We start from the raw sequence: 20515 nt of genomic DNA on the forward strand, positions 1-20515 counted from the left end.
GAATAGGAGACTCAGATTCTCATCTATCACAAATGAATAATTAATCCTATAAATAATATAGTTGAAGGACAATAAAATAAAGAGTACATAGATCTTGATGTCCCTCCTGCTTTCACTGTATTCCAGTGGGAAGTATCAGATCCTCTGTAACTTGGTCCTCTCCTCTGTTATCAATGTTTCTCATATAGCAGGTGCCCAATAAGTATTTTACTGAGCCAAGAAATGAATACATTAATGAATAGGCCATAGGGTTATTGTGTCAAATAAGATGATGTATTGAAAATTGACTAATAATGTATCAAAAGTGCTCTGTTAATTGTAAATAATGACAGATATGAAAATGTTATTATTAACTTACAGGAAGTATTTTTAGATGTATTAGTAAGAAAGTTCCAGTAAAGCTCTTCAAAAATTAAATGGATTACCTTCAAAATAGTGAAATCCCTATCCCTGAAAGTTTAAACATAGAAGTTGAATCATCTTCCATCACATAACGAAAATAATTACTGCTGAGAGCGGGAGAGTGAATGAATAAGGTCCCATGCAATTGTAAGATTCTACAGTGCCATTATGAATGATACCTAATGTTTATTTGATGCTTATTTGGTGTTAGGCACAGTGCTGATCACCTTGCATTCCATTTTGTTAATCCTTAAAGAAATCCTTGAGATAAATATTATTACATACAGAAAAATGAGGACTCTGAGAAGTTAAAGAACTTGCCTGCATCATAAGCTAGGACGTAACTAAGGAAGGATTTTAAGCCATATTTATCTAACTACTGAGCTTTCATTTAAAGTGTGTATCACGGGGCCGGGCGCGGTGGCTCAAGCCTGTAATCCCAGCACTTTGGGAGGCCGAGACGGGCGGATCACGAGGTCAGGAGATCGAGACCATCCTGGCTAACACGGTGAAACCTCGTCTCTACTAAAAGAATACAAAAAACTAGCCGGGCGAGGTGGTGGGCGCCTGTAGTCCCAGCTACTCGGGAGGCTGAGGCAGGAGAATGGCGTAAACCTGGGAGGCGGAGCTTGCAGTGAGCTGAGATCCGGCCACTGCACTCCAGCCTGGGCAGCAGAGCAAGACTCCGTCTCACAAAAAAAAAAAAAAAAAAAAAAAAAAAAAAAGTGTGTATCACTATGTTACTCTGTCTCATAAAATAGTAATTTATTTTCTTTTTGACTAATTATTGTGAGAATCACCCTTAAATTGCCCCCTTTGTTTCAGTTTACCATCTAAATGATTGGTATTGACTGCTCGGTGATTCAAGTCTCTGTTACCAGTAGCAAATCAAAAGTAGTATTTCTGATTTCACTAATCCCTTTACCAAATGGTATGTGATGCATGGAAGGAAGCAAATAACTATAATATGATTCTTTGGAGTGAAAAATAAATTTTTAATAAGGTATCATTGATACTTAATATTCCAGAAGCATTGCTCAATATTTTGAACCAATTAGAGATTTGGGCTTCATCTGACCAGACATTATTACAAATTTTACAATAATAATAGTTTAGGAGATGATTACTGCCCCAGGCATATGAAAATGTTTCATGTAAACATCTAATCACCAAGCCTAAATTTTAAAGAAATGTATTCCTCTAAAAGACCCTTTGTGTTTCAGAATATGGAAATAATTCTTCTGTTCATTTCATATTATTCAAGGTAAGTGTTGGCATCCTAACTGTATACGGCCTCCAAATAAGGAGTTAATTCTAATGTAGGCTATTACTCTGTAGCTTATGGTAATCATGCCAAGAATACTTTTTAAAATTAACCCATGCTCTCTCATGGCTCATTTAAGAAGTAATATTACAAGAATACTTTAGAATTAGTGAAAAACAATTTTGTCCTCCTACCATTAAGTCTGTCTTCATATCGAAACCAGAATAGGCACAAAAGAAAATAGTTACTAGCTTTGTGGTTAATGACTTTAATTTGTGTACATTTAACAGTATCTTGAAAAATTGTCTTACCTGATGGATTCTCTGTTTGGTCAGGATATCTAAATTGAAAAGGCCTTTCTCTATGAGTTTCTTGGATCAGTTATCTTAGCTGTAGAGTCATATGATGTCAAGGACTAAAAGAGACATTAGAAATCACCTAGAATAATCTCCTCATTTCATAGGTGAAAGAAATTGCCTCTAAGTGAAATAACTTACTTAATGACACACAGAAAATGGGGCAGAAGAAGACTTAGACCTCAGGTGTCTTAGATTCATGGAGGAGTTCCTAATTGTGCTACAATATAAAATCGTGTCATTTCCAACCCTTTTAAAGTGGCATTTCCTGCCACAACTTCCAAACCCCGCCTCCAAATCCCAGTTAAAACAGTACACCAAGGTAAAATATTCATCAAAAACAAACAAGAAAAAAAATTATTGTTCTTTCAGAGAGTAATTAAGACATATACTGTGTGTAAGAGACTGTAGCTTTTGTTTTAAAATATGCCTTTATTTACGTTTTCCTTATTTAAGCTTAATTTCAGTAGCAACAGAGAAAATTGGAGATGACTGATAAATACATTTAAAGCAGGTAAAATTTGAGATATTTTCCTAAACAAGCATTTCTGTATTAATTTATTCACTTAACAAATACCTAGCTCTTTATCTGGGCCAATCCTCATGTTAGACACGAGAGATATAATGATAAACACAAATAGGCCTGGAACTGCCCTAATGAGCTTTTAATATAACAGAGAAGTTTATCTCAAATAAGTATCACAGTAATTAATGAATAATAAATTGGGTTAAGTAAATTAACTGCTTTTCTAAAGGAAAGAGGTGTGATCCTATGCATATGTGTAACAAAAGAAACAGATCTAGTCTAGAACTCAGATAGTCAAGGAGAGCTTCTGAAAGGAGGTGACACTTAAACTGAGAACTAACTGAAGAATGGGTGGCAGCTAGCCAAAGACAGATGGCAGTAGTGGAGTGAAGGAGCTAGAAATGATTAAACTTATTGAAGAAGTCATGTCAAATACCAAGAAAGGCCAAAAGCTAGGCCTCTTGTGGTAGACAGTTAGCCAAGCTGTGAATGCAAAGGTAAAGTTCTTGGACAGAATTTAAAAGTGCATCTCCATTGAATACACAAATGATCAGTCTTATTGTTTTTATGGAGAAAATTCTGGTGGTCTAGATAGATCAAGCCAACCACAACATTCCCTTAAACTAAATCCTCTTCTGGGGAAAGTCTTAATTCTCTTCAATTCCATAAAAGTTGGCAGAGGTGAGGAAGCAGCAGAAAAAAAATTTGAAACTTGCAGAGGTTAGTTCATGAGGCTGAAGAAAATAAATCATCTCTATAACATAAAAACACAAGGTGAGGCAGCAAGCACTGACGCAGAAGCTTCAGCAAGTTACCCAGAAGATGTAACTAAGGGCATTGATGAAAGTGGCTACACTAAACAATAGATTTTCAATGTAGACAAAACAGACTTACTTTGGAAGAGGATGCCATCTAAGACTTCCACAGCTAGAGAAGAGAAGTCATTGTCTGGCTTCAAAGCTTCAAAGCTGACTCTCTTGTTAAGGGGCTAATGCAACTGGTGATTCTAAGTTGAAGCCAGTACTCATTTAATACTCAAAAAATTGTAGAGGTCTTGAGAATTATGCTAAATCTACTCTGCCTATGCTCTATAAATGATACAACAAAACTGGATAACAAAACACCTATTTACAGCTTGCTTTACTGAATATTTTAAGCCCACTATTGAGAAATATTGCTCAAAATAAGATTCCTTTCAAAATGTTACACTCATTGACAATGCACCTGGTCATCCCAGAGCCCTGTTGGAAATGGACAAAGAAAGTAATGTGGTTTTCATGTCTGCTAACACAACATTAATTCTGTAGTTCATGGATCAAGGAGTAATTTAATTTTCATGTCTTATTATTTAAGAATTACATTTTGTAAGGCTTAAGCTAACATAGATGGTAATTCCTCAGATGGATCTGGGCAAAGTAAATTAAAAATGTTCTGGAAAGTGGAGTTTACCATTCTAGATGCCATTAAGAACATTCATGGTTCATGGGAAGAGGTCAGAATATAAACATTAACAGGAGTTGGAAGAATTTGATTCCCATCCTTAGGGATGACTCTGAGGAGTCTAAGACTTCAGTAGAGGAAGTTACTACAGATGTATTGCAAAGAGCAAGAGTAGTATTAGAATTGGAGACTCATGGTGTGACTGAATTGTGGCAATCTCATGATAAAAGTTGAAGGGATGAGGAGTTGTGTCTTACGGATGAATAAAGAAAGTGATTTCTTGAGATGGAATCTATTCCTGATGAAGCTGCTATAAACACTGGTAAAGTAACAAAGGATTTAGGATATCACATCAACTTTGTTGATAAAACTGGCAGGGTTTGAAGATGGTTGACTCCTATTTTTGAGAGAAGCTTTACTGGGTAAAGTATTAACCAACAGCAATGCCTGCTACAGAGAAATCTTTCATGAAAGGAAGAGCCCATTGATGCAGCAAACTGTATCGTTGTCTTATTTTAATTAATTGCCACCAGTTACTTAAACTGTGACTTTGGCCAAGCCATGTAATATTTCTGAATAATCTTTCCGAATATTTGCCACTAATTACTTAAGCCACCACAGCCTTCAACAGCTATCACCCTGATAAGTCAGCAGCCATCTACAGTGAAGAACCTTCACCAGCGAAAAGATTAGGACTGGCTGAAGGCTCAGATGATGGTTAGCATTTTATAGCAATAAATTATTTTGAATAAAGATATGTCCATTGTTTTTTACACCAAATGCTATTGCACACTTAATAAACCACAGTATAGCAGAACAGTAACTTTTGTTTGCACTGGAAAACAAGACATTTGTGTGACTTGCTTTATTAAGATACTCAGTTTATTGAGGTGGTCTGCAACCAAACCTACAACATCTCCAAGGTATGCTAGAATTTTTCTTCCATAGTAGCTGAGATTTAAGTTGTCTAGTTAGTATGATTAAATTTTTCCATTAATACAAATGTCTACACTCATATCTTCATTGAGTATGCTCATTCACACTGGCCTTCTCTCTGTCCCTAGGCTAAAACTTATTCTAGTCTCGTTACCTTTTTACCTGATATTTATTCCCTCCAATAAGAATATTTTCCTCCCAGATTGTGAGTAGTTGTTTCTTATCCTTGAGGTTTAGCTTACTGTTACTGTATGAAAAGACTTCCTCCAACTTTTCTAGGTAAGAGAACACACCACAGTGCCTGACCAATGGAATGTGCTCCACAAGTAGTAGCTAATATGTTTAATGTTAAATAATACTAATTGAATGCCTTCTATTAGTCCTTGCACAGTAATAGCCACTTTCAACATTTCTAATTCTCATCATACAAATATTATCATCTCTCATTTTACAAATAGATTATTCAGACAGATTAAATGGCATGCCCAAAAGCTTGTGACAGTCTGTCTAAATATAGAACTTGTGTATGATCTTGTTTGCACTATGTCAATTTTTATTACAAGAAATAAAATGCACAAATGATGCAGTTATTTTGGACTTAACACTTAATAAGGTAGTCGGGCTATTATAGTTTTAGATTGGATTATCCAAACAGTGCTAACATATTTCCCCAAAACCTTTCTATTTATGGCACTGCCTAAACCCTAAACTCAACCAACATTTTAACTTATTCTGGATTTCCTCATATACTCTAGTCAACAATGACTTAAAATTCTTTTTGTACTTACAGTTATTCCCTACCACAGAAATTAGCTCTTGAGTCTTGTCAGTAAGCAGGTTGTTTCATATAAGTGAAAAAGGGATCAGTGAGTATCTCAAAGGCACTGAGCATGTTTTATATTCTTGTGTGTCATCCATAGACTAGGATAGTTCCATGCTGTCTATGGTTAGAGTACAAATTGGAAGTCAGAAATGGCAGCTTGTCTTTGCTTTGAGGCTGATGTTGATGAGAAAGAAACGTAAACTTCAAGGCAACTTCAGAGAAAGGGGAAGAAAAGAACACACTGATTCTCTGGTGCTTACTGTTAAGATAGAAAAGAAATTATAGAAAGTAGCCTGAAACAACAACAACAACAACAACAACAACAACAAAACCTTTTTATTTATGGGTAAATAGGTGAAAAGTGTGCTAGAAATCTTACCCACACTCTTCCTTTTATACAGGAGGGGGATGAGGCAGGGAATTAAAGGGAGGTCAATTACAAATGAGATTAGAAGTGATGTTATTGTACTGACTGCCCACTGTATTTTACAAGGCCACACAAAAATGTTGATTAACTGATGTTGACTCTATTCAAAAAATAATAATAATAATAACTTGAGCTAAATTGCAGAGGAGCTATTCTCTAGGAACGAATCGAAAAAATAAATAAAATGAATTATTTTAATATTAAAAAGCTTAGCCACGGTCAAACTTTCTAATTAGGTCAGCATAATTTAAAATGGACTAAGAACCATCCCAGGTGGGGATATTAAATATTCATAATCTTGCCCCAGATGCTATCTCTGTGACCTTAGTGGTTTCAGAAGAGCAATTAATTTACCCCTAATTCCTATGACATTTAGATATTTATACAGACAACAGATTAAAAAGAAAATGCAAAAATCTCACACAAATGCAAGCAATTATGAAGACTACAATTCTTTATGAATATGGGTCCTTTTCCTTTTTAGTCAGCATTAAGAAATACTGTCAGGTTTCATGTCCAAGTTAATGTGAAATGACAGATTATTCAGCTCAGAGCACTGTGAAGAGCTACAAGGTAAATGATTCAATGCCTCCTCAACTATGTGTTCTTACTGAAAAAGTTATCAGTTTTGAACTATGTCCAATTCTACAGCATATTTCAGTGTAGAAACATCTCAGTGGAAACGTTTAGAACCTAGTGCAAAGTCACTCTGAAAGCATTTACCTAGCTTTATTGTGTTTGGTTTTAATTTCCCTCTCTTTGTGAGATCAATTTCTCATTAGCGCAGGCCGAACACTTCCAGGGGAAAACGAAAGAATTTATTTAGTTGAGACAGGTTTTTACCAAAGTATTCGAAAAACTAAAATAAAAATCTCTACAGTAGAAAAAACATTATAAATACATATCTAGCTATAAATAGAGTTTTTTCAAAGTACGGTTCAAAAGAGAAACAACCATTAAGCTTTCAGTAGCTTTATATTGTCAAGGAAAAACCAGCTCATTCCTGTTAATACACATAAATACTGTAGTACCCTGATATGTACCTCAAACAGTGAAAATCATGAAAAATATTTTAGCAGTGGAAATAAAGACAGCAATTGCAACCCTGTCAAATGAAGTTAATTCAAAATGCAAAAGCAGTTTGCATTAAAACTAATACTATTAAAACTCATAGTAGTTACTGTCTATCTAACTTTCACTCCCTGCCACCCAATTGTAGTTAGATAGCCAGAGATCTCATCATGAACCTTCATGGGGAAAAAAAAAAAAAAATGTGGTCTGATAAATGAATTACATTTTTAAAAAGTGATTAATCAAATACCCTGCTGAGGAATTGGAGAACTTATTAACTACCATTTGTTGACTCCTTGTTGTGTTATTATGATACTCATTTCCTTCCTCAAGTAAATTTCAGTCTAGGGAAAACATTTATGACAGAATATGCTGAGTGCTGGGATACTGAGGAGTAGACTAGGAGTATAAGAGGACAGAGAAAAAGTAATGATATGTGGGTGAAAAGATAATAACTAGGAATCTGGGAACATTACCTAAATGTGAGTATCAGCAAAACAATAAAAATTAGAGAATGATAAGTAAAGTATTAGATATGAGACTTGGAAGCATGAAAAGTCTTATAGAAGGAAGACTATTTGCAAAAACTCTTCAGAGAGTCTGAAGAAAACAGACTCTTCAGAGAATAAGTAGTGCATTATGAATGAAAAGTAGGATGGATATAGATGTAAAAAAGCAGCTGGGATTTTGAGATGAAATCAAAGGCAGAAAGAGGTTATGATTATGAGGAATATCATATGTCATGCTAAGAAGTTTGAGTTTTATCCTGAATGCAGTGGGGAGCATTAAGTCAGCTAGTGACATCATCCTATGTCACACTGTAAAGGCTTCAGGACCAATATGCTGCAATAGGGAGTGCCCTGATACCAAAGGCAAAGGTAGCAGAATTGCAGTAACATAGAAGAATTCTGGTGAGAGTCTCAAATAAGGTAAGGGAGGTAAGATAAAGCAGTAATAATATCATTATTACATTAGGCAACCAGTACTCTGAAGAAACGCCTAAAATTCTAGAAACCAGAAAGCTGCTCCAGAGCCTTGCTAGCTGCACCAGCTCTGGTTATCCAAATGCCTTATCAGCATAGCATTACCTTCCCCATTGCACCACTTTCCACTCCTCACCCCTTTACATACGAGAATATTAAAGAGAAGGGAAGACATTTTTTGTACACTTGGGCGTAGTGGGAACTGCTAGGCTTTTTCTTAAACTTCGCACATCCAAATTCAAGGAAGAGGGAAGGCTCCTAGCACTCATCCCCAGAAATTGTAAAACTAGTATGTTATTTCTTGTTTGAAAGTTTGCCTAGGCAACAGAGTTGCTGATTAGCTCCTGGCCCTGTTTGGACAGGAAGAAAAAAAAAGTAGAGAGAGATGACAAGGCAGAGCAGTGGCCAGAAAGAAACCTCCACCTCCACCATTTAGAAAGGCAAGAGTATGCAAGTTTCCCATGGGTTGGATAGATGGACTTTGGAGGAGGTAGACCAGCATGATCTTTCTGGGCTCCATGAACAAAATGGCAGAGGTGGTAGTTGAAAGAAGTGTAGAGAAGACAGTGCCGGAGGAGAAGTCTAAGTCAGGGAACTCTGTAGTAAGGAGGTTCCACAGACATCACAGGTGTGCTTACAAGAGCCAGCCTTTGGAGGCCTGCCGCAGTTACAGATGGCTCTGTGGACAACCAACCTCACCCAGAGTGGCGGCTATATCCCAGAAGGGACCACAACAGAAGTTAGATAAGTAAGACACTGGTCCCTTGCCTGCTCTCTCTGTCCTACTTTGATACACAGAGGAGGAAAGGAACCTGGAGGCAGGAGGAGAACAAGTGTGAAAAGAGACTTTCCTCCTCACAGCTGCAGGGTCCTGGGTTCCACTTTCTTGTCGATACTGAACTACATCACACATTGGGGCCTATTATGGGGAGGGGGGAGGGGGAGGGATGGCATTGGGAGTTATACCCGATGTAAATGACGAGTTGATGGGTGCAGCACACCAACGTGGCACAAGTATAATTATGTAATAAACCTGCACATTGTGCACATGTACCCTAGAACTTAAAGTGTAAAAAAAAAAAAAAAAAGAGAGAGAGAAGAGCAATAAATCAGAGCTAAGCTTTACCTTTTTAACAACTGAAAGTTATCAAAAAGTGATGGGACCTTCCTGGATGTCCAAAAGGGATAGAAAAATGGATTTGATAGAGCACAGTTAAAGGCAATGGTTAGAAGGAGTAAAACCACTTCATTTTTGTTACCCACTGCTTTTAGACTCTCCAGTAAGTCACAAACAAGGATATGGATATCAGAGATATGTAAAATGTGGAATAGATCCAACTTCACCTATTTGTTATAAGAGAAAAAGGAAAGTAAATGATGACTTTTGAGTTAGTAGCCTGAATTATGTTCTGAGCATTAAAAAAGAAATGCTCTAGGCTTTTCTTCTCTGGGCGTAGTTATAACACCTATAAAATAAAGAATTTTATGATAGTTCTTAACCTTGTTTTCATCGTAGACTCCCTTGAGAATCTAAGGGAAACTACATACTGTCTCCACAAAAATAGGTACATGCACACATGGAACTTTCCACACAAAATCCTATAAAATGGAAAACACTGAAGTGAGAAGCCAATTTGAGCAAAAAGATTAAATGTAGTTCTGTATATGTTAAGCTTGATATGCCTGTGTGAATACCTTCTAGAGATAGTCTTCAGAAAGAAGATAAGACAAGCCTGTTTCTCCATTTTGTTTTTTGTTTGTTTTAATCTCAAGCACCTTCTGATATCCAGCTGACAAAACGGTGGCCTCCTTCTTATTCTTCCATTAGAGCCTGGAGGTTCTGAAATTATTTGGTGGCTCAGCACACAAGGCTCTGCAGTTTCTTCACGATTCTTGCAATGATGCTGAGCGCCAGGGGTGGAGGCTCATTAATTAAAGTAAATTCTGCACTTAAGCTTTCTTCCTCACTTTCTAAGTGTTGTCATCCTTGTCTCTCTGGGTCACCTCACTTCTTCCTTCCAGCTAAACTTCATCTAGAAAAAAGACCAGGGTGACAGCACAACCTTTCTTGAGTGTGTTTTGCCCTTAGCTTTTAAAATATTTTACTGATCGCGTTAAAGAGTATGAATTTCTTTCATTTCCATCATCTGTAGGAAACACGTGTCTTATCTTGTAACCCTTGAGTTTCCCCTTCTGTCAGCCTGGATTGTGGGTCAGAGCTGCCACTAAGCATGTGATCTTATGCAAAGCTTTCTTTTGATATTTACTTTGGGTCAGTGTGCAGGGGCTGAAAATGTAGTACAAATTTGGGAATCCAGCAGGTCTACTTCTAAAATCCCCAGGTTTGTCAGCCTGGTGTGCTTCATTTTCTTCCTCTTCCTGTATTAAATCAGTGTAATAATATATCCTGGGTCTTTGTAAGTATTAAGATAATGTATCAAAAGTGCCTTGTACAGGCCTAGCAAATACTAAGGGCTTACGAAATGTTATCGAAGTAAATTATTACCATTGCCTTTTTTTTTTTTTTTAACAAAAAAGGAATTTAAAGTGATCTGGATCTCAATGTCTTCATCTTAAAATACAGTGATTCAAGTACATTCAGCTATATTTAGTCTTCACTTATTTTGTATCCAGTACTTGGAAAACACTACATGCCAGTTAACGTGTCCTTTTTGAAGACAAAAAGTGAAGGAGGTTACGAATTAGTCAAGAAGACACTGATGGGAAAATATGTAACAAATCAAAGAGCCTGGTTGAAATTAGGCTTCTGCCACTTGCTAAATAACCTTGAACAAGATAGTAAGTCATACAGATCCACATATTTTTCATCAGTAAATGAGACTGATAATACTCAACTCACACAGTGGTTACAAGTATTACATGAAACAAAGTTGGGAAGAAAAGTAATATGATGTCGAACACATCAAAAGTGATCAGTAAATGTTTATTATTAGCAGAAACATTTTAAGACTTTCATAGGTCCTAGGCTTTCTTATTTTTTTAAGATCTCATCCTGCATTATATCAAAAATAATAAAATGTACCGATATCCTATAAAAAGATGCTTTTTGCTAGAAAAATTTTAAAATTACTTTACTTTTATAACTTTATAGTTGAAAGGACTAATAACTTTTTTTTTCTTGAGAGACAGAGTCTCACTCTTGCCCAGGCTGGAGTGTAGTGGCTCTGTCTCAACTCACTGCAACCTCTGCCTTCCAGTTTCAAGTGATTATCCTGCCTCAGTCTCCCGAGTTGCTGGGATTACAGACACCTGCCACCATACCCTGCTAACTTTTGTACTTTTAGTAGAGATGGGGTTTTACCATGTTGGCTAGGCTGGTCACGAACGCCTAACCTCAACTGATTCACCCAACTCAGCCACCCAAAGTGCTGGGATTACAGGCATGAGCCACTATACCAGCCTAACATTTTTATTATATTCTTATGATGGTAACACTTTTATATGATGATGGAAAAATTAGGTTGTAGTTGGCTGATTGTTATAATGTTACACTGTATTATTTTCAACACTACAGTTATTATTTCATTGTTCAAGACAACAGTTTTTTTTTAGGTCTCAGATTTTTATGTTCCCCTTTAAAAATGCTGAAACTATAGTGCTTAGTGGATTAAACAACCTGTCTCTTGTCTATTAAGAAAAAATGTAACAAATGCTATGATGAAGCCCTGAGGAAACAAAAATGAAGGCAGGAAAAATTCTGTGTAAATTGAATTAAGGATGAGTTCAGGCAAATATATTTGAGCAGTGATAAATAGTTAGGAATCTGACCACTGAAAAGCATGTGGTCTTACATACCTAGAATGACAGTCTCCAAATAGAGGTCTGAGCAATTCAGAGAGTGAGCAAGAGAGCCATGAGGGGAATGGAAGACTGAAGGGAGAAAATGGTATAATATACTTGCTTTTAATTCTAATTCTAATTTGTAATTACTGTTTGTTTTACTATATATTTAGTATGTGAATATATTTCATACAGTATAGTGTGTGTTTGTATGTATAAAATGCATATGTAATCTCTCAATAAAATAAAGCATATATTGAGAATGCATTACAAGACAGTTCCGAGATCTGCCCAGTACAGAGCAGGAAATAATCGAAGTTATGACTATTTGGTGATCTTCAGCTATTCTACTAAAGAGTATGTTATCTTGTAGGCATGGGGAGCCATGAAATATTTAGGCAAAGAGTGATCAGATTTTTAATTTTAGAAATTAAATCCTGAAATAATGTGCAATTTGAAGGAAAGGAGCAAAAAGACTAGAGTTCAGAAAAGTAAATAAGAAAAAATTCAATAGGCTTATCCATAGGTCATTTTACCTATTCCCCTGCCAAGCCAGGATAAAGATAAGGCTAACTAATCTTGAACCTCCAAGTGAGATGTCAGCTCCTCTGAGATGCCTTCCTTAACCGTGCTCATAGCCCCCATGCTGGTGAGCTGCCCCTGCTATGTCTTCCAAGTAGTTCCCTTTGTTTACCCCTTTCCAGAGTTGATTGCACTACATGGTAATTTCCTGCTTACTTGCCTAATGCTTCCTTTCATGCTGTGGTCCCTGAGGGTAGGAACTGGGTCATATTCAGAATCATATCCCAGAAGCCATCTACAGTACCTGGAATTTAGAACCTACTCAATGTGTAGTTTCTATAGTAGTTGATGAACCTGACTGAAACACTTCACTCTTTCTCCACTTCCAGCTATTCAGTGAACTAATTCCCATTACTTTTTCAAGTCTCTGCTTAGATACCACTTTCACCCAAAAGGTGTGTCTGTATTTAGCACTTGTCTCCTTTAATTAAAATTGCTTGTTTAATTGTCTTTCCTTTTAAAAGGATGGCCCACCAAAACAGGGAGCCGAGGTATAGTTAGAGTTTTAAGTTCTGTTCAGTGTTAAATTGAATATATTCATGCTCTTTTGGGGATATTGTTGGAAGTCCTGTGGTGTGAAGGAGATGGCCTACATAGTCAACCCAGATCACGTCATATATTCTCAACTCTGAGATGAGGAAAGCCTCTGTATAGCCACTGTTTTTCTGATCCTAGTTCTCTCTCTCTTCTGACCTGGTTTATAGCCACATCCCCACCCCGTACTCGGTGTAAAAAAAAACCTGCAAGGGTTCTCATTTCAAAGGAGCGAACTGTATGTCCTGTCCAGAGAAAATAAGTAGAGGCAAAAGCAAAGAGTACCATTATTTATGGTGGCTTTCAGGATCCATCTGTTCTCTGAATCATGAACCCTTTATCAAAGCACTGTAGCAAAATGCTCAGCTCCACTCACTCTTCTATATAAGGAGAATAGTAGCTCTTTTCTTGCACTGCTCATTATTAGCTACTGACAGTATAGTTGCCTTCATGCCTCTCCAAACGTTATTAACTCTTTTTCCTGAAAGCAAAACACTATTCTGGTCTGTTTTATTTCTTTTCTATCTTATAAACATGCCATGCTCACTTTTAAATTTTCCTCCTTTGCTCATTTTGTTCCCTTTTTTCTTAAAATCTTTATCTACTTCCTCCTTCCTGTTCATTCTTTAAAATCCATATCAAATCTTATCCACTTGTAACTGGACTCCTCCAGCTTTTATTGGTCTTTCCTTCTGAGCTACACTAGAATTATAGTTTGATACATAATTTTAACATTCTGAAATTCTCATGTGAACAATTAAATTGTTAGGACTTTATGAACAAAGATTGTTCCTTAAAACTTCCTTCATATCTTCTGCCATGTTTGGCACAGCACAAGATACACACTAAGCATTAATTCACCAGACAGTTGCAGTTTTTCTTCCACACACATAGTAAGATGGTGTTTCCTTGCTGTTCTGAGGTCACATGAGACCATTTGCCTTGCCAGTGAAGTGTGAATAGAAATGTTGTGTGCTGCTTTTATGTGGCAAATTTAAAAGTCACTGTTTGGTTTGGCATGTTCTGTATTTTCTATCTTGGTCATTGGAGAGGTGTCAGCAGGGATGCTTAAACGAAGGTGATATATCGAAGAACTCTTCAGCTGACCCCCAATGGGTGGCATCCCAAAGATTCAACGTCACGTGCTGATGGTGCTGGGATAGCCACCTGCCTAGTTGCATAGCATGTTTTTACATTTTTATGGGTACATCACAGACATATACATGTATGGGGTACATGACCTATTTTGATATAGGAATACAATGTGTAATCATCACATCAGGGTAAATGGGGTATCCAACACCTCACGCACTCATCATTTCTTTGTGTTATGAACATTCGAATTGTACTCCCTCAGTTATTCTAAAATATACAACAAATTATTGTCAACTGTAGTTATCCTGTTGTGCTCTTAAATACTAGATTTTATTCATTGTATCTAATTATACTTTTGTACCCATTAACCATCTTCATCTCCACCATCACCCCCTACTCCCGTGCTGCCACAGCCTCTGGTAATTATCATTCTATTTTCTAGCTTCATGAGTTCAACTGCTTTAATTTTTAACCTGTACCATTTGGATAATGAGCATCAGATATTGGGCCAGTTTAGGACATAAGCAATCAGAGAAAACAGAGAAAACTTCTATGGAATAAATATGTAACTTCTCTACTCCCGACGTAAGCATAACCTTCCTATTCTACAATACTGTAAGAGTACTGGTACACAAAATTATTATAAAACCATTAGGTTGAACCAAGTGAAATTGACATGTTTATGGGATAAAAATAGCCAAGTAATGAAAATTTTCTATAGTTCAACCAAATAGAAATAAGACCAAGAGAAAAAATATTAAAAACCTATGAGAAGAAATGTGACACCCTTGAATTACCTATTGAATCGTATAGTGTCTGATAATAGTGAAACCTGCATTTACCTGACTATACCTGAGAGGTGATGATATACTAGAATTCACCTGTTACTAGATTATAACCATATTGAACAAAAAATAATTTATTTCTAAGCCAGAACTAATGAATCAAAATCCAAGAAAAATTTGCATTTATGTAAATAACAAAGGAAATGTATATTTTATAATTATATTCCCCAGCTTAAAAATCTTTTTTGAACTCATTTAAGAAGTAGATAATCTGAATAGTCCTATGTCTCTTTTAAATATTTAATTTGTAGCTTAAATCTTTCCCACAAAGAAAATTTTAGGCCTAGGGGGCTCTACTGGAGAATTCTGCCCAGCTTTTAAGGCAAAACTAATGCCAACTTTACACAAACTCTTCCAGAGATTTAAAGTGGAGCAGATACTTGCCAATTCATTATACAAGGACAACATTATGCTGAAACCCAAACTAGACAAAAACATTAAAAGACAATTATAGACAATATCTTATAAGAACCAAGATGCAAAATTCTTAGCAAAACCATCTTGACAAAGAAGAACAAAGTGAAATGAATTATTCTTCTCGATATTAAGGATTATTATATGACTACAGTAATCAAGACTGTAATGCTGGTGCAGGAATAGACACATAGGTCAATGGAACAAAACAGATAAAAATAAACCCACATAAATATGCTCAACTGATTTTTGACAAAAGCAAAAAAGTAATTCAATGGAAAAAGGATAGCCTTTTGTAAAATGGTGCTGGTGATTTAATATCGTGAGGCAAAAAACAAAGACAAACAATAACAAACCTCTCAACCTGTCTTACATCTCCACAAAAATTACCTCAAAATGAATCAGAGACTTAAATGTCAATGTAATATTGTAAACATTTAAAAACATATATACAAGGAAAGCATAATGAACTAAGGCTAAACAAATAATTGGCAGATATGATTCCAAAAGTAGAATCTATAAAAGGAAAGTTGACAGATTGGTGCTTATGAAAATTAAGAACTCTTGCTCTGTGAAAGCTCAAGTAGAAAGGATAAAAGGTCAGGCTGTGGACTGGCAGAAAATGCTTTCAAATCACGTATCCAACAAAGAACTGGTATCTAGAATATATAAAATACTCTCAACACTTATCAGGAAAGTAAAAATAAACAATCCAGTTACAAAATGAGCAGAAGATATGAAGAGACACTTCACCAAAGAGGATATATAGACAGAAGACAAGCACAGAAAAAGATTTTCAACATCACTACAATCAGAAGACAAAACAACTAAAACACCACCCAATGCTAACCAGTGAAGATGTGTATACAAAGTGGATCATTCATACATTGCTAGTATGAATGTTAAATGATGCAGCCACCTTGAAAAACATTTTGGCTGTTTCTTACGAAACTATATATGCAGTTACCGTATGACCCAGATATTATACTCTTGGGCATTTTTCCCAGAGAAATTAAAACTCATGTTCACATAAATAAGTGTATATTAATGCCCATAGCAATTTTATTTGTAATTATAAAAAAGTAGAACCTGCCCAGATGTTGTTCAATAGCTGAATGGTTAAGGAAAGTATGGTACATCCATACCATGGATCACTACTCAGCAATAAAAGGAGATAAACTACTGATACAAGCAACAATTTGGATGAGCCTCCAGGAAGGAAATTAAACTGATTGAAAAAGCCAATCCCCAAAAGTTACATACTGTTAGATTCCACTAATCTTTAAGATTTTTTTGAAATGGAAAAATAATATTATAAATGGAGAGAAAATAGCAGTTGCCAGGAATTAGGAAGTAAATCGTGGGGTGAGTATGTAGGATGAAGATGAGTGTGGTTATAAAAAGGAAAATAAAGAATTGTTGGGTTGGAAATGTTCAGTATTTTTATTGTGGTGGTAAATACACAAATTCAAAGTGGTGATAAATATTGTATAAAACTTAAAATGTACACATACACAAATGAGTAAGTCAAACCGGAAAAATTAAATTAAGATGAACGAGTATAAAAACATCAATTAATTTTGCAAAATATTACCATTGGAGAATACTGAGGAAAGCATAGAAGGAATCTGTTTTATTTCTTGAAACTGCATGTGACCTTACAATTATCTCCAAAATGTTCATTTATTAAACAAATACTTTACAAAAGCACCAAAAATATAGATATAAACCTTTAAAAAGATGTCTGAGACCTATAGACTGTAAACTATAAAATATTGCTTAGAGAAATTGAAGACCTAAATAAATGGAGATATGTCTTCTTCATGAGTTATATGACTCCATATTAAGATGTAAATTTTTCTGCAAATATATTCACTGAAGTTCCAATCAAAATCTCAGCATGCTTTTTAGAAATTGACAAGCTAATTCTTAAATTCATTTGGAAATGCAAAGGACACAGAACAGCCAAAACAATTTGAAAAGGAAGAGTAAAGTAAAAGCACTCAATCTATGCGACTTCAAGAGCGGTCCTTATGCTATAGTATTCAAAATGGTGTGAGTTTGTCATAAAGACAAATAAATCTTTTGCTGTGCAGAAGCTCTTTAGTTTAATTAGATCCCATTTGTCAATTTTGGCTTTTGCTGCCGTTGCTTTTGGTGTTTTAGACATGAAGTCCTTGCCCATGCCTATGTCCTGAATGGTACTACCTAGATTTTCTTCTAGGGTTTTTATGGTATTAGGTCTAACATTTAAGTCTCTAATCCATCTTGAATTAATCTTCGTATAAGGAGTAAGGAAAGGATCCAGTTTCAGCTTTCTACTTACGGCTAGCCAATTTTCCCAGCACCATTTATTAAATAGGGAATCCTTTCCCCATTTCTTGTTTCTCTCAGGTTTGTCAAAGATCAGATGGCTGTAGATGTGTGGTATTATTTCTGAGGACTCTGTTCTGTTCCATTGGTCTATATCTCTGTTTTGGTACCAGTACCATGCTGTTTTGGTGACTGTAGCCTTGTAGTATAGTTTGAAGTCAGGTAGCGTGATGCCTCCAGCTTTGTCATTTTGACTTAGGATTGTCTTGGCAATGCGGGCTCTTTTTTGGTTCCACATGAACTTTAAAGCCGTTTTTTCCAATTCTGTGAAGAAACTCATTGGTAGCTTGATGGGGATGGCATTGAATCTATAAATAACCTTGGGCAGTATGGCCATTTTCACGATATTGATTCTTCCTATCCATGAGCATGGTATGTTCTTCAATTTGTTTGTGTCCTCTTTGATTTCACTGAGCAGTGGTTTGTAGTTCTCCTTGAAGAGGTCCTTTACATCCCTTGTAAGTTGGATTCCTAGGTATTTTATTCTCTTTGAAGCAATTGTGAATGGAAGTTCATTCCTGATTTGGCTCTCTGCTTGTCTGTTACTGGTGTATAAGAATGCTTGTGATTTTTGCACATTAATTTTGTATCCTGAGACTTTGCTGAAGTTGCTTATCAGCTTAAGGAGATTTGGGGCTGAGACAATGGGGTTTTCTAAATATACAATCATGTCATCTGCAAACAGGGACAATTTGCATTGAACAGGCAACCTACAGAATGGGAGAAAATTTTTGCAACCTACTCATCTGACAAAGGGCTAATATCCAGAATCTACAAAGAACTCAAACAAATATACAAGAAAAAAACAACCCCATCAACAAGTGGGCAAAGGATATGAACAGACATTTCTCAAAAGAAGACATTCATACAGCCAACAGACACATGAAAAAATGCTCATCATCACTCGTCATCAGAGAAATGCAAATCAAAACCACAATGAGATACCATCTCACACCAGTTAGAATGGCAATCATTAAAAAATCAGGAAACAACAGGTGTTGGAGAGGATGTGGAGAAATAGGAACACTTTTACACTGTTGGTGGGATTGTAAACTAGTTCAACCATTATGGAAAACAGTATGGCAATTTCTCAAGGATCTAGAATTAGATGTACCATATGACCCAGCCATCCCACTACTGGGTATATACCCAAAGGATTATAAATTATTCTACTACAAAGACACATGCACACGTATGTTTATTGCGGCACTATTCACAATAGCAAAGACTTGGAATCAACCCAAATGTCCATCTGTGACAGACTGGATTAAAATGTGGCACATATACACCATGGAATACTATGCAGCCATAAAAAAGGATGAGTTTGCGTCCTTTGTAGGGACATGGATGCAGCTGGAAACCATCATTCTTAGCAAACTATCACAAGAAGAGAAAACCAAACACCGCATGTTCTCACTCATAGGTGGGAACTGAACAATGAGGAAACTTGGACTCGGGAAGGGGAACATCACACACTGGGGCCTATCATGGGGAGGGGGGAGGGGGGTGGGATTGCATTGGGGAGTTATACATGATATAAATGATGACTTGATCGGTGCTGATGAGTTGATGGGTGCAGCACACCAACATGGCACAAGTATACATACGTAACAAACCTGCACGTTATGCACATGTACCCTAGAACTTAAAGTATAATAATAATAAAAAAAGACAAATAAATCAATGCAGCAGAACAGAGAATCAAGAATTTGACCTACCTATATATGCCAATTGATTTTTTACAGTGATGTAAAGTTTGTGGGAAAAGACAGTGTTTTAGTTTGGGACTGCTGTAACAAATTCCTGTAGCCTGAGTTCTTACATATTTATTTCTCATTGTTCTGGAGGCTGTGAAGTCCAGGATCATGATGCTAAGATGATTAGTTTCTAGTGAAGGCCCTCTTTTTGGTTTGCAAATGGGTATCTTCTTTCTGTGTCCTCACTTGTCAGAGAGTAGAGAGAGAGATAGAAAACAACCTTTTTCATGTCTATTCTTATAAGAACATTAATCCTTATGACCTTACTACCATCCAAAGACTCCATCTCTAAATATCATAACATTGGGAATTAGAGGCTCAGCATATGAATTTGAGGGGTACACAAACATTCAGATCATAGATCATCATTTCAAAATCAAAGTATGATGCAATTGAATAACCATTTGCAAAATAAATAAATAGTAAGATTCTACTTCATACCACAAACAAAAAGTAACTCAAAGTCTATCACAGACATAAACATCAAATTTAAAACTATAACATTTCCAGGAAAAGAAAAACAGAAATCTCTGTGACCTTAGGTTAGGTAAAGATTTCTGAATAAAACAAAAGCACAATGCATAAAATAAAATTGATAAATTAAACTTCAACATTAGAAACTTCTGTTTTTGGAAAAACATTGAGAAATTCCACAGACTGGTAGAAAATAGTTGCATGTTTCATACCTAAAAAATAAGTTATTTCTACACTGTAAAAGAACTCTAAATATTGAAATCTAATGAATAAATTGAAAAAAATGGATAAATAGTTGAACAATTAGCTCACCAAAGAGAATATGCAGATGGAAAATGAACACATGAAAAACTGCTCAAGATCATTCATCATTAGGGAAATGCAACTTAAAGCCACAATGGATTCTACTACC

General features: G+C 35.9%; 1 protein-coding gene across 2 annotated transcripts in view; it reads left to right on the top strand.

The window, feature by feature from the left end:
• The window catches only part of CNTN5 (contactin 5), an 834919-nt gene that overhangs the window by 633608 nt on the left and 180796 nt on the right, over positions 1-20515 (top strand). The gene's annotated exons all lie outside the window — the stretch shown is intronic.

This window comes from Rhinopithecus roxellana, chromosome 15 (genome assembly GCF_007565055.1).
Source record: "Rhinopithecus roxellana isolate Shanxi Qingling chromosome 15, ASM756505v1, whole genome shotgun sequence".
NCBI lineage: Eukaryota > Metazoa > Chordata > Mammalia > Primates > Cercopithecidae > Rhinopithecus > Rhinopithecus roxellana.